The sequence below is a fragment of the Pelophylax lessonae genome (assembly GCF_965119305.1).
Source record: "Pelophylax lessonae genome assembly, chromosome: 5".
NCBI classification, from domain to species: Eukaryota; Metazoa; Chordata; class Amphibia; order Anura; family Ranidae; genus Pelophylax; species Pelophylax lessonae.
Window position 1 is genome coordinate 266,021,642 of NC_138772.1, and position 13,787 is coordinate 266,035,428.

Consider the following 13,787-nt stretch of genomic DNA (forward strand, 5'->3'; position numbering starts at 1 on the left):
CTACACAGAAAATCTAGCCCCAAACCTTTCTGAGGTTATTACTTAAAACTAACCTAACTAACTCTCCTTTGAACAAGCCCTATCCCGAAAATCAGGAGTGTCCATTTATAAGGAGTGGAAACCATGGGCAGAGCAGTGCAACATGGACCATAACAACTTCAATAATCAGGGTCTAGTTAAGATTCCATAGTTTACTGTACTGATGAATGTTTCATTGTTTTCATGTATGAATGTATTAATAATAAGCATTCCACACAGGGGACTAGCTAAGAATTGGCTTGACTGTATGCAATATACATACTACATACTTTTTTGTCCTTTCTTAAATACTCTCACCTTCACCCTTTGTTCCTATGATACACTATAGCAAACATATAGCTGCATTTGTATCTGTGTTTATATACTGTGTTTATATTCGCATTGCCCTGCGAGGCAGCCCTTATGATGCAATGCCCAGTGCATTTTGCCATTTTCCTCTCTCTTCTGCTGTTAATTTTGTATTATGTACCTTTCTTGTACTACATTAAAATGATAGTGCTACTAAACCCACAACAGTAAAATCAGTCTGTAAATACAGTAAAGCATGTTTGTTATACTCACTGTGGAACCTAAGGAGTTTATCCTCTACATTCTGTAAAAAGGCTGTTTGATCCTGCTTTCTCTGTTCCTCTTCTTCTCCCACAGTCCCCAATTCATCTCCTACTATGGGACAAGCTGCATATGCTCAGTTTGGTGTGTATTGCTAGAGTTTTTTTTTTTCTTGGGAGGGCGCATGTGATCAGCATAAGGACAATCAGCACTGTCCATTCAGAGGATCAGGGAGAGGGGTGTTGGGCGCTAGTGCCAAAAGGGGTGTACACCAGATGCAAGGCAGCCAGATGATCAGAGGCTGTAGCGAACCGGACTTCACAAATATTGCTAAAATTCAGGGCAGCTCTGGCAGGCAGAAAACAGGAAATCCAGCTGGCTGCAAAAGAGAAGAAAACAGGTGCCGCTGAATGTAGCAACAGGCTTTATTACATGGCAAACAATATATAGTAACTCACATTAAAAGTTGCTCTAATCCGTGACGTCACTTCCGGTCAGCTTGCGGCTCACCGCAGCTTCCCCTCTAACCAGCTCCCTTGTGACGCTTCCTGGATCGTCATCTCCTGGCTGCAGGACGGTCGGGATATGGAGGACTGAACCCGGGAATTAGCCACACTATGGAACACGGATTAGAGCAACTTTTAATGTGAGTTACTATATATTGTTTGCCATGTAATAAAGCCTGTTGCTACATTCAGCGGCGCCTGTTTTCTTCTCTATACAGAGGATCAGGGGTCCTGCAGCCTCATTGGACAGTCATAGGAGAATGAAAACTCCCCCTACAAGCTTTAACCGGACACAGATAGAAGTCACAAGACTGTTCTAACTGCTGATGAAAAAGGTATTTAGCAGTTTATATTTACCAAAGCGATTGCATTTCCATGTTCTGTGTACTGTGGGAGACCAGATATAATCAATGCAGGGTCTGGGTGTAGTATCACTTAATAAGCATATATTGATAAAAGAAAAGAAAAAAGATTAATATAAAAAAAAACTTAGAATTGATAGTGATAATATAAAACATTGTTTTATATATACAGTAGATTTACTCCATTTTGTCCTGCTACAAAAAGCTGTAAATATTTTTGTGAAACTTTTCATTTGTAGTAAAACATTTATTTATTTATTTAACATTTCATGCCTAGTGTGATGTTTGATAAACTGTGTTTATTTAAAAGATTTTCTATTAACTTTATCACGTTTCACAATGTAAAAGGTATCAGAAGGTGAGACATTTAGATAACATAACACTGCAATTTACTGGGTTTGTTATAAGGAATCATGCATTTCTACTAGTCCTCCAGGCTTTGGTGACAAAAGAATTGAGTAACTTAGAGGAAAAGCTATCAGTTTAAATCTATCCACCTGAAACAAACCCCTGGGGCTAGGGTCTAGATGTGTGACAAGATGACCTGTGTAATGTTTGTCCACAAAAATGTTTTACTAGCTAGGAACAGTGACTTGCCAGGCATTTATAACCTTTCAAAAGAGGTTTGTAGAATCTTTTATAGTGACTTTTTTTTTCTGGAAATACATGTAAGAAACTGTTTAGCTCTTAGTATTTTTTGTTTGTTTGTTTTCTAAGTAGTTAATTATTTATTATTAATAACAATAAATAAGTAATAATAAAGATAATCATATTAAACAAAAAACATGATTTTACATAAAAACTCAAGGCTATTGAAAAAAGCATAGGATTCCTAGGGTGAGATCTAGAGAAAGAAGAACCTTATCATATGTGTGTGTGTGCGTGAATTACCGTATTATTAATGATATTGTTATTAACAATATTATTTATTGAATAATAATATTTATCATTAATGATATTATTTATCATTAATGACCCTGATTGTTGGATAGTGGTACTACCATTGACAAATGTGTTTTATGTATTTTATAAAGTGTTGTTTTTATAAATTGTAAAGAAAGGTTTTATAAAAAATATTTGTGCACTGTGAAAATTCTATCCTCATTTATAATTTTAATGACTCTTATTGTTAAAGTGGGAGTAAACTCCCATGCATAATTTGTACCTATAGGTAAGCCTATAATAAGGCTTACCTATAGGTACTGTAAATATCGTGCACCTTTTAGGAGATAATTACTGTACATGCAGCCGGTGACATTACCGGCGCATGTGCTCTGAAGGAACGACACCTGGATCGTTCCTTCAGAGTCCTGTGCCATAAACGGTGGCTGCCGCACTCATACGTGGGATTGACGTCCCCGCGGCTCCAGCCACTCACACGGCCGGAGTCCGTGAATCCGGAAGGAAGACCGGGTGAAGATGGAAGCCTTGTCAGCACTGACAGCTCACCACTGGAAGGCTTTGTTCTAAGGTAAGAAGCCTCACATAATGTGCTAGTATATGATGCAGCACAGTGTAGCATTATGGCTTTACCTTTTACCAAGTTCCATAAAAAAAAAAACACACAGCAGTTCACTACCATTTTAAAATGTATAGAAATGTAAAATGTTCTTGTTTGTTAAACCTGAAGAGCAGAATATATCCCAGAAGCCACAAAAAAGTTTTAAAAAATCACCTTTGTTCATCTGTGATGAATGGGGTTTTAAAGGTACCATATGTGCAAACTTAAATCAGATGAATAAAGTAACAAATAGGCATACTATCTGTAAAGATCTATCTGTACACAGTGTGCTGTAGTATTTATATAGCCCTTGACTACTGTGCATCCCAGGAACCTGTTTCCCCTAGAAAGGCCTGAGGCCATACTTCAGGGTGGGTGGGCTAAGGACAGTAAGGTTGGGGTCATGGGGATGGGGGAAGGAAGCTAGACGTTGCTATGTATCTTCCAGCAGGAAATGAGGTGGAAGCTGTCTGGCTTCCTGCAGCTTCTAATGCACACATTGAAAAGTTCACAGTGTGTAGTAAAAATCAGTGTAAGCGATTTCATTATAGCAGAGGAGCCTGTAGAGCTTTCTAAGACTGATGCTAATGATGGAGTGCCCCTTTAAAATATGTCTTACATTTGTAGTTTATTTCCCTTGATATCAAGGTCAGCAGGAGTACTACTTATCTTACAGTTCAAAATGACATTTTAAAGAGGTTTTGCCAATCACACTACCATCTGTCAGCTTATACTTAACATTTAAAGCGGACTCTATTACTTTGTTTCCTAATTTTGATCTTTTTAGAGTGACATTCACATTGACCAATACTAATATTAATTTGCATAGCAAAGAACACAACCTTTAATGATTATAAAAGTCAAGATCGCATAGTGTATTTAGTGCCCTGATGCTTCTAATGGAATATGCAAAAGTGAAAGTTATTTAAATACATTATTACATATGTTGTCATTTTAGTGTTGATGGAATAAATCAGTTATGAGCTCTAAAGAGCATTCAGTCACAATACCCTAAAAGGATATGTTTGAGAAGATGTATTTTTCCTACATGAAACAAATGCATTTTCTATAGGGTGTCATAAAGTTCATTTTTCAGCAAATGGTGTTACAGTTGTAATCAAGCCATAGCAGAAGTTAAAATGCATTGCCCTGGGGGAACATATACTTTTAAATGGCATACAAGACAGTGACATAAGAATTTTGTAAAACGTTTTGTGTTTGTACAGTAAATTGCATTTTTTGACTTCAGCAGTTGTGATTTGGGCATTATTAGATTTTCAGTACTATTAAACTAAAAGCCTTCAGGGCTTCCCCAAGTCACACCATTCATGCCACATACAATACTTCTACTCCACGATACACCTACACAAAGGCAGGATACAATATACAGCATCTCAACCTCAATTAAAATTAATCTCGTTGTGATGCCATTTACAAAAAACTCTCAGCTTTGACACATGCAATTAGGTGAACATGATTGCTAAGCACTGCCATGTACAGGGTTTAATCAGAAAACATACAGTAACTTCAACAGTTTTTTTTTAATTTCATCTCTTACTATGCCTTTATGTTCTTTGCTGTTCAATTAATTGGATACACTAGTTTTTACTTCCCATGAGACCAGGCAGAGCAGGAGTAGTATTTGTGTTACATTAAAAAAATGACATTATAAAGTGGCTGATCTACAGCTTCTGGTTTAAATGACAAAGTCATACTACATTAGTTTTTGTGCTTACAAAATGTTAAAAATAATTTCTTTTGTAGTGTATGTGTTGGCGGTGAAATAAGACAAGTGTGAATTAATGATTTTACTAGATGTAATGTTATTACTACATGGCCTTTTATAAGCAGATTTAATATAGTGTACAGCTTTGTGTTGAAAAAGCAAAGAATGTTAAAGGTTAGTTTCTTTCAATGTATTTTTAATAAACTTTGACTGCTGTGATGGTAGATACTTTGAGAACCTGTCTGTTCTGTTTTACTGGATTATTTTAACAATGTGTTAGAAAATGGGGGTTAACATTCGTATCCTAACAGTGTATACATAGTGTCACTTTTAAAACTAAAAGACATTTTAATTCAAAATGTGAAAGGTGGCCACCTATACAGGTTCAATGATTGCTGCTATTGGCCCTATGTTCTTGCACCATACTTGTTGCTCCCAGATGCTTTCACGTTGGTTTATTGAATTAATGCCTAGTACACACACGATAAGAATATCGGACGAATGATCGTCTGTTTTTTTTTGCATGCTAGTCTCATATCGAAAGCCAATGGTTTACTACATTTATGAAAATTCTCCTAAGACAGAATACAACTTCCGAAGTGATGTAATGTATTGTATTATATTGTACTCTTTCGTTTCCGAGCATGTGTGGTCTTGGTCACATTATTTTTTTTCGTACAAATATTATACTAATTAGGTGAAAATTGTTTGCTCTGTTATCATAAGAGAATTTTTTTTCACTCTTGTGCCATCTGATATTTTATTGCATGAATTATCGTGATCGGCTCTCGAAAGCTGTGTACCAATAATCAGATTATCGGATGATCGCTCCAAAAGCTCAAAAGCTCTGGGACTCAAGAGGTTAAGGACTGGTAGCTGTAAAAAAACGGATGAAAAACAGATGACAAACGGATGAAAAACTGATGTAAAATTTTTGGTTTGAAAAAAAGTGACTGAACTGATCAAACGAACGGTTCATATGTTTAAAAGGGGCCTTAAAGGGTAACTCCACTATTATGGGAAAAAAATAGCAAATAAAAAAAAAAAAATAATAATAATAATAATATAGCATATACAATTGTGACACAAGTCTTATTGTAATTGAATGTTATTAAAATTACCTTTCCTTTTCAATCTGCAGCTCTGTAATTTGCTGTAAAATGCAATATGGCAACCTGGAGGTGTTCTGTAAACAGAATGCCCCCCGGAAGCATCATCATTGTGTTATTTGCTCACTGATTTTCCCAGAAGCCTACACTAAGATACAAGTCCGATTTTTGGCATCCCCTGCAAAAAAAAGTTCATTTTTGGTAGATACTCTCAATAGGAAATAACATCTAAAGAGATGCAGACCCAGCAGTGTTTCTCATTAGAGCCTTGCAGCTGCAGCAGCTGATTGATAATTATGAAACCACTCTCATTAGACTCACTCAGGGATTTCTTCAGAATAACAAAGGGTAGGTATCAGCAACAAAGTTTGTTAAAATCCTTGCAATGTACATAGATCACCCAGAGGAGAATATTTTTTTTTCTCAACAAAAGTGAAGTTACGCTTTAACATTTTGAAAAAAAATAAAAAAACTTTTTCCCAGTTTCTGTTATAAAATTTAGCAAGTTTGTAATCTTCTTTCTTCACTGATGTGCGGTTATGAGGATGCACCACTTGGCACTGACAGACTGCACAGCTGGGCACTGATTGGCTGCTTTGATGGGCACTGATGGCCACTTATGAGGCGGCATTGATGGGCACTAATGAAGAGGCACTGATGTGGTTGCACTGATAAGGAGGCACTAATGGACACTGAAAAGCCCACTGGTATGTTGCCCAGGTCTCTCCCACTTTTACTCTGCAGACGGGCACAAGGTAGATTCACACAGCGAGGTGCACGCACACTTCGGGTTGTTGTCTTCAATAATTAGTCTAAGGGTTATGTTTTTGCTGTTTTATTTTTGAAGAACTTGGATAGGGAAGGGAATTTAGTGGGATATTTACAAGAAATAGAACTATTCACAGTTTGGAACATTTAATTAATCTCTCGGTTAAGCTCTTCAGGTACCAGCCAGTTACGTCAGACTGGCAGTCTAAAAGTAGTAGACCTGAGCAAAGTTCTATGCAGTAGCAACAGTGTATAGAGATAAATGTTGCGCTTGACAAAATATCAAAGGGAAAAAAGAAAAAAAGTGTAGCAGCTAGCACAACGCTGTCAATCCACAACACCTAAATACATACATAAATGGTGCAGCGCTACAATATATATATATATATATATATATATATATATATATATATATATATATATATACACACACACAACAGAATGATCCAAAGTCCATAAAAGACCATATACAGGAAAAAGTAGATCTGAAGATCAGTGGGAAAGCCTTCACCAGCACCCGATCACACAGCCGTTTACCAAAGGATGTAGACCCCCACTACAGAGATCAAAATGGGCGTCATGGATATGGCTTTCAGTCGCAAATCAAAAGAAAACAAACCAGAGTCCCTCAGACTTTCTTTTTTGAGCGGACCCTCCTCCCCCCTTTAGTCTCTCTTTTGGGTCTTTTAACTTTTTGTTGTTGGAGGTGGTGATCGGAAGAAAAAATTTCCTATTGTGTAATTGGTTATAAAAATAGTTATCTCTAATAAAGGCATCTCCTCTAAGGGAATTACTGTAAAGTAAGAATGCTTTTAAAAATATGTATTTTATTTGTTTGTTTTTTTTTTATCAATTTACAAAATTCAAAAATGCAAAGTGAGGAAACAGAAGAAAATCTAAATAAAATCAACATTTGGTGTGATTACCCTTTAGCTTCAAACCAGCATCAATTCTTACACTTGCGCACTTGTTACACTTGCACAAAGTCAGGGATTTTGTAGGATTAAAGCCAGATGTATGATATAAGCAATTATACCAAGCAGGTGCTAATAATCATCAATTTCATATGTAAGTTGAAACACATATGAATTAACTGAAACAAAAACAGCTTTGTACGAGGTGTAAAACTGGGTGAGGGACAGCCAAACTCTGCTACTAAGGTGAGGTGTATGTAGACAGTTTGTTTGTGCTGTTGGTTTATTGTGCTATTTGCTGGGTGTTCAGTGCGCCCTAATCCATCCATTGTTATGCCTGTGCTCTTACTATGGAGGCTCTCATCATTTTTTAGTGAGGACTGCAGATAATACTGGGGTGCCTTGTTGCGGCCTCTGAAGCTTATGCATGTATTTGCAAATGTGTGCAAACGTAACCCCTGTTTTTAGCATGAGCTGTTAGACAGGACAATTTGGTTTGTTGCTGGCTGGCTGGTAAGTTGAGCTGGGAATTCTTCTTTGTTTTTGTTTGACATGCATTACCCTGTAGTGTGCTCCTTGCTTCTAAGGCAAGTTATAGGTTGGGGTAATTGTTGTTTGTTTATACTGTTGGTTATTTGGTGTGGGGGCACTCTGGACACCTTTGCTGCCATTGTGCTATTTGCTGACTGTCCAATGTGCCCCTGTGCCTTTAAGGAGGAGTGGGCTCCTTCCAGGCATAACTAGGAATTTGTGGAGCCACAACATCACCCATAAGCTCCCATGGCCCATTTATAATCACTGCTTCCTCTTCTCCCCTGTGACAGACACTCACACAGGGGAGCTGAAGCTGTGGGATCACGTGACCAGAACAGATAAAAAAATAGGTATGTACATGGATCTTTTTTTATACAGGTTAGGTAGGATCAGTCGGAAAAGCAGAGAGGGAACATTTTTAATCATAGTTGGACTTAGGCTTTCATTTACTTCAACTTAAAAATACCTTCTTTTGCTCTCACACTGCCCAAATCTCCAATTATCTTTTTTTGCTGCTGTGATTCGGTTTCCTATTAGAAGGTGGCTACGTTCGTGCTTCATGGTCCTGTATGTAGGAACATAGCCACCCCCTCTTGCTCGCTCCTGACTAAGGACTATGGGATTTGTAGTGTGCATAGTGTAGTTCCTGTAGGATGTACTGATAGTCCTCCTAGAACAATAGTGGAGCAAACCCCCCCATATATGTGTAGTGACCATTCCACAAAAAATATGCATTTATTAAAATGACACTAAAACATATCCTTTTTTTAAAAAAAAAGAATCCATGCACATCCACTACTTATTGGCCCTGTAACCTATTTTTTGTTTCCTTGTAATGTCCTTGGTGATCTCCCTAACCTTTCCTTTTCCCTCCCCACTCCATTTGTTTGGAACAAAAAGTGGTTACAGTCATGTGCACTGCTCTATGCACTTATTACGCATACCATAATCCAAAGTCCCCGGGCCACATCAGGAAAGAACAAGAGAAGGTGGCTATGCTCCCACATACAGTGATACCATGGAGACTGAATTTCGCCACCCCCTAACAGGAAGTCAGACCACAACAGCAAGAAAAAAAAAAAAAGGAATTTGAAGATTTAGAGAAGAGGTCAGAAATCATCAACCTTGCTTTGATCAGTCTTTTTCAGCAATTTCTCCTGCTTTTCCTATCTACTCTCAACACCCACTCACTCATCCAAAAAATGTGCTACCTTGTCCCAACACTGAATCTCACCTATGTGGCCCCACCCCTTCTCTTCTAGTATTATTTGCCCTTCCCCTGCTTGTCCCTACTCTCCCCTTAGCAACACACCAAGCACCCTACCCTTACACCTCCCAATGCTTGCCCATCCCTAATTTGAAAGCTCATGACTAGTGTTGAGCGAACACGGACTGTATTGTTCGGGTCCGTACCCGATAATTGGATTTTTGCTACCCGGATACAGACCCGAAAACTTTACTGTATGTTCGGGTTTAAAATCCGTGTTCGGTAATTTTATTTCCTGTATGTAATGCCGCGGTTTTAATGGTGGGCTTTCAACAGCCAATCAACAAGCGTTTAACTGGTGTGCCTTAAGCCATCCCAGCCATGCCTACTAATGTATTATTAGCTGTGATTGGCCAGCTGAAGCATGTGACCCAGGTCTTTATAAGCTCGAGAGACACATCGCGGTGCGTCAGTCTGCTGTAGTGTAGGGAGAGAGCACACATCATAACGGTGCTGGCTGCTGCTGATTAGGGACAGACAGGGAAAAACAACAATGTGCCCGAAAAGAATGCAGGGACAGGTCAGAGTGTAGGCAGGGAAAGATATTTGAGCATTTTAGGGACAGGCTGGAGAGATTAGGCAGGGAGAGATTAGGAGACACAGGACAGAACAATCGTCCGTTAGCGATCTACATCGATTTTGCTGTGTGGGTGGTGGTGCAGTGAACAATCTTTTTGCCCTCACTTGAGACCACTGAGGAGGAGGAGGAGGAGGGGGGAGAAAAAAAATATTTTTATCAGTCTGTTGTGTGCAGCATTCAGCTATATTTTACTACAGAGTGCAGTTCTAATCTGCTATTTAAAAATTACAAATTTAAAGGGGAATTTCTTTTTTTTAAGAGCACTTGCCATGCTCTTAACTACATTTTGCTGCCATTTGCAGCACTCTAGCCCTTTCCATTGTTTTTTTTAGAGCCATTTTAGTGCCTAAAAGTTCGGGTCCCCATTGACTTCAATGGGGTTCGGTGTCCAGGTAAAGTTCGGAAAAAGACCGGGAAAAAGGCCGAACCCGCCGAACACGGATATCCAGGTGTCTGCTCAACTCTACTCATGACAATGTCCTTCGATTTTCCTTTTACCCTTTCTTTACAGCCCCCTTAACTGCTTTTTTTGTCTTACTGTATGTACCCTAGCATGGATACTCCAGAACTGAAAGGGGCTTTGTGCCCTAATTTATTCTCCCAAAAAATGTAACATGTTTCTACTGTAGATTGTCATTTTTCCTTTCATGGGTTGTATCACTGCAAAACTTGTTGTATTCACTCCTAATGTTTCCTGTAATTGTTTATGGAAAACTAAAGTAAAAAATATATATATACTGTATATATAACTGATACAACCAGATATGTGTCTACGGGTACAGTATAAATCTTACAGTGACAACCAAAAGCATGACCACAAAGACATACAACATAATTAGTACTGTACTGACACACCAGAAACATGTCTGCAGAGACAACACCAGATATGTGTCCACATGATCAGTTTTATAAAATAATTTATCCTTATGATCAGATTTTGGACAAATATTTATAGATTGTTCTCTATGCAATTCCATGCTTAGGTTTGCAAGGATCCCTGGCATGCATTATTTTGTACTAAACAAACTCAATAAGATCAATTTCAGTTGAAATTAGCTGATTTCATATTGCTGGCATACAAATAAACTATAGCCTATAAATAGAAAAAAGTTCCATTTATCTTGTGCATAAGAAAGTTTATGCAAAGAATTAATGCATTTCTGATTACTGAGCAGCTCTCCAGCAATCTTACTGATGGGAATGCAGGCTGCATGTATTCCCTCTCCTGAATACTAATTAAATTCTTAATATATAAATAAAACAAAGACACAATTTTTTTGGCTGACAAAATGTATGGCCGCGGCACGTTTATTGGTGTAAATAAACTCTCAATGGATGATAATATCATATCCTGACCATTCAATAATATTTATACTTACAACTTAATTACATGCAAAATTCTAACTTTGCTCGGTCATAAAGGACTTATGATAAATCATAACCAGTCACCACCAGCCAGGCTTGACCACTCAAGTCCGGCCCCACCCCATAACCGCGGCCATCTCAATACTAGACTGCAAACCCAGGTTAAAAATATCTAACTCTACTTCAGATAGGTGCACTCCATCTGATCTGTATAAACCACTAAAACCTCCTTCAAGATCCAAGTGTCTGTATAAAGGCCGCCTATAATAGGCATAAAGGTTTCAATTGTTTTGTTTATTCTGCGCCTAATTCTTTCTAAATTCTTGAGTTTAGGATTGCATACCCATAAAAGTCTAGGGGCTATTTCTGAATATACAATTCTAGTATTCAGGAATGACGGAGAGAAGCGGTGAAAATCCCGCTTCATTTTGAACATTAGATCCAAGGTGTTTACTTTACCCATGCCATTTCCCCCAAGGTGGATGATGACAATGTCAGGCATTGGCCAAACTTCACACAATCTGGAAATATGAAAAAACAAATGAACCCAGTGAAGACCACGAATGCCTTTCCAGAACACTTGAAAATGATCAGGATCAAGGACAAATTAGATGTGTATCAATGAAGTGTAGCTCTTTTATAAGCCCAGTAAATGAACAAAATGTCCAAGGATCCAAATATTTCTTCTATGACCTATAAATTAAACAGAGAGGTCAGGTCTAATATAAATTTTAAAACATTGAGATTCCCATCTGCCCAACTTTTGGATAATTGAATCATCAAGTCCAATTCTTGCAGCCTCAGTAGCCGCCCCAATTCTGAAAGAATGGGATGTAACCCTGAAATGTTGCAGTCCTAACTTCTTCATGCAGGCTTTCAAAACAAAATTTAACTGATGCCTCGTTAGGGGTGAACTATCAGCATGAAGAAGAAAGTGGCTACCACCTTGAGGCCTAATTTTCATACAGTATCTCACAAAAGTGAATACACCCCTCACATTTTTGAAAATATTTTATTATATCTTTTCATGCGACAACACTGAAGAAATTACACTGTGCTACAATGTAAAGTAGTGAGTGTACAGCTTGTATGACAGTGAATATTTGCTGTCACCTCAAAATAACTCAACACACAGCCATTAATATCTTAACCGCTGGCAACAAAAGTGAGTACACCCCTAAGTGGAAATGTCCAAATTGGGCCCAATTATCCCTCCCCAGCTGTCATGTGACTCATTATTCTCAAGGTCTCAGGTGTGAATGGGGAGCAGGTGTGTTAAATTTGGTGTTATTGCTCTCATACTGGTCACTGGAAGTTCAACATGGCAAAGAACTCTCTGAGGATCTGAAAAAAAAAAAAATTTAAGCCTTAAAGATGGCTTAGGCTATAGGAAGACTCCCAATTCCCTGAAAACTGAGCTGCAGCCAGACTTGTATAAAGTACTCGAAATTTCTACTTGAGTAAAAGTACAAGTGCTCGATCAAAAAGTGACTTAAGTAGAAGTGGAAGTGCTCGCAGAAAAAGTTACTTAAGTGGAAGTACTAAAGTATTCAACATTTTTTTTACTTAAGTATTGCAAGTAGTTTTTTCAAAAAAATTGCTACTTAAGTACTAAAAGTAAAAAGTACCAGTAGTTTTGAAAAAAAAAATTCTACTCAAGTACTGAAAGTAGAAGTAGAAGTACTGTGTTATGTAGTTATTAAAGAAAGAAGTCAAAAATTTGAACATCATATTGTTTTTTATTATTTTAAATGATTTATTCAAATGATTAACCTAAAGGACAATCACAATTCCTTAGGCTGTAACTTTTTGTAAACAAAAAACAGATAAAGTATGTCCCTCCCTTCCCCTTTTAAAGCATCCCTCCTTCTCTTCCCTGTATGTTTTTTTTTCTCCACAGCTTATTGGTGCGCAAAATCATATATAAACCAATGTGATATACAACAATATATTCCAATAATGAAATAAAGGAAGAGTGTATGAAATCTAAGTCAATAAAAAGTTCAAAATATTGTGAATCTTCAAATATATATATGTGACAAAACAAGATGAATATAATTTCATATCTGCTGTTAATGGGAAAGAACCTCCCAACCAGGGCCGGCCTTAGGTGTTCAAGCGCCCTGTGCGAGCTGATCCTGTGGCGCCTGCACATTTTTTCTTGCACTTTTTTTGCACTTCATTTGACTTTTCTTTTTTATGAACACTACAAACTTAGCCCCCCTTACATTAGAGACCCCCCTTACAGAGACCCCCCAACGGAGCCCCCCTTACAACAGAAACCCCCCAATGGAGCCCCTTACAACAGAAACCCCCCTTACATCAGAGACCCCCCACACAGAGCCCCCTTACATCAAAGACCCCCCACACAAAGCCCCCTTTACATCAAAGACCCCCCACACAGAGCCCCCCTTACATCAGAGACCCCCCACACAAAGCCCCCTTACTTTAGAGACCCCTCACACAAAGCCCCCCTTACATCCAGAGACCCCAACACAGAGCCCCCTTACATCAGAGACCATCCCCACAGAGCCCCCCTTACATCAGAGCCCCCACCATAGAGCCCC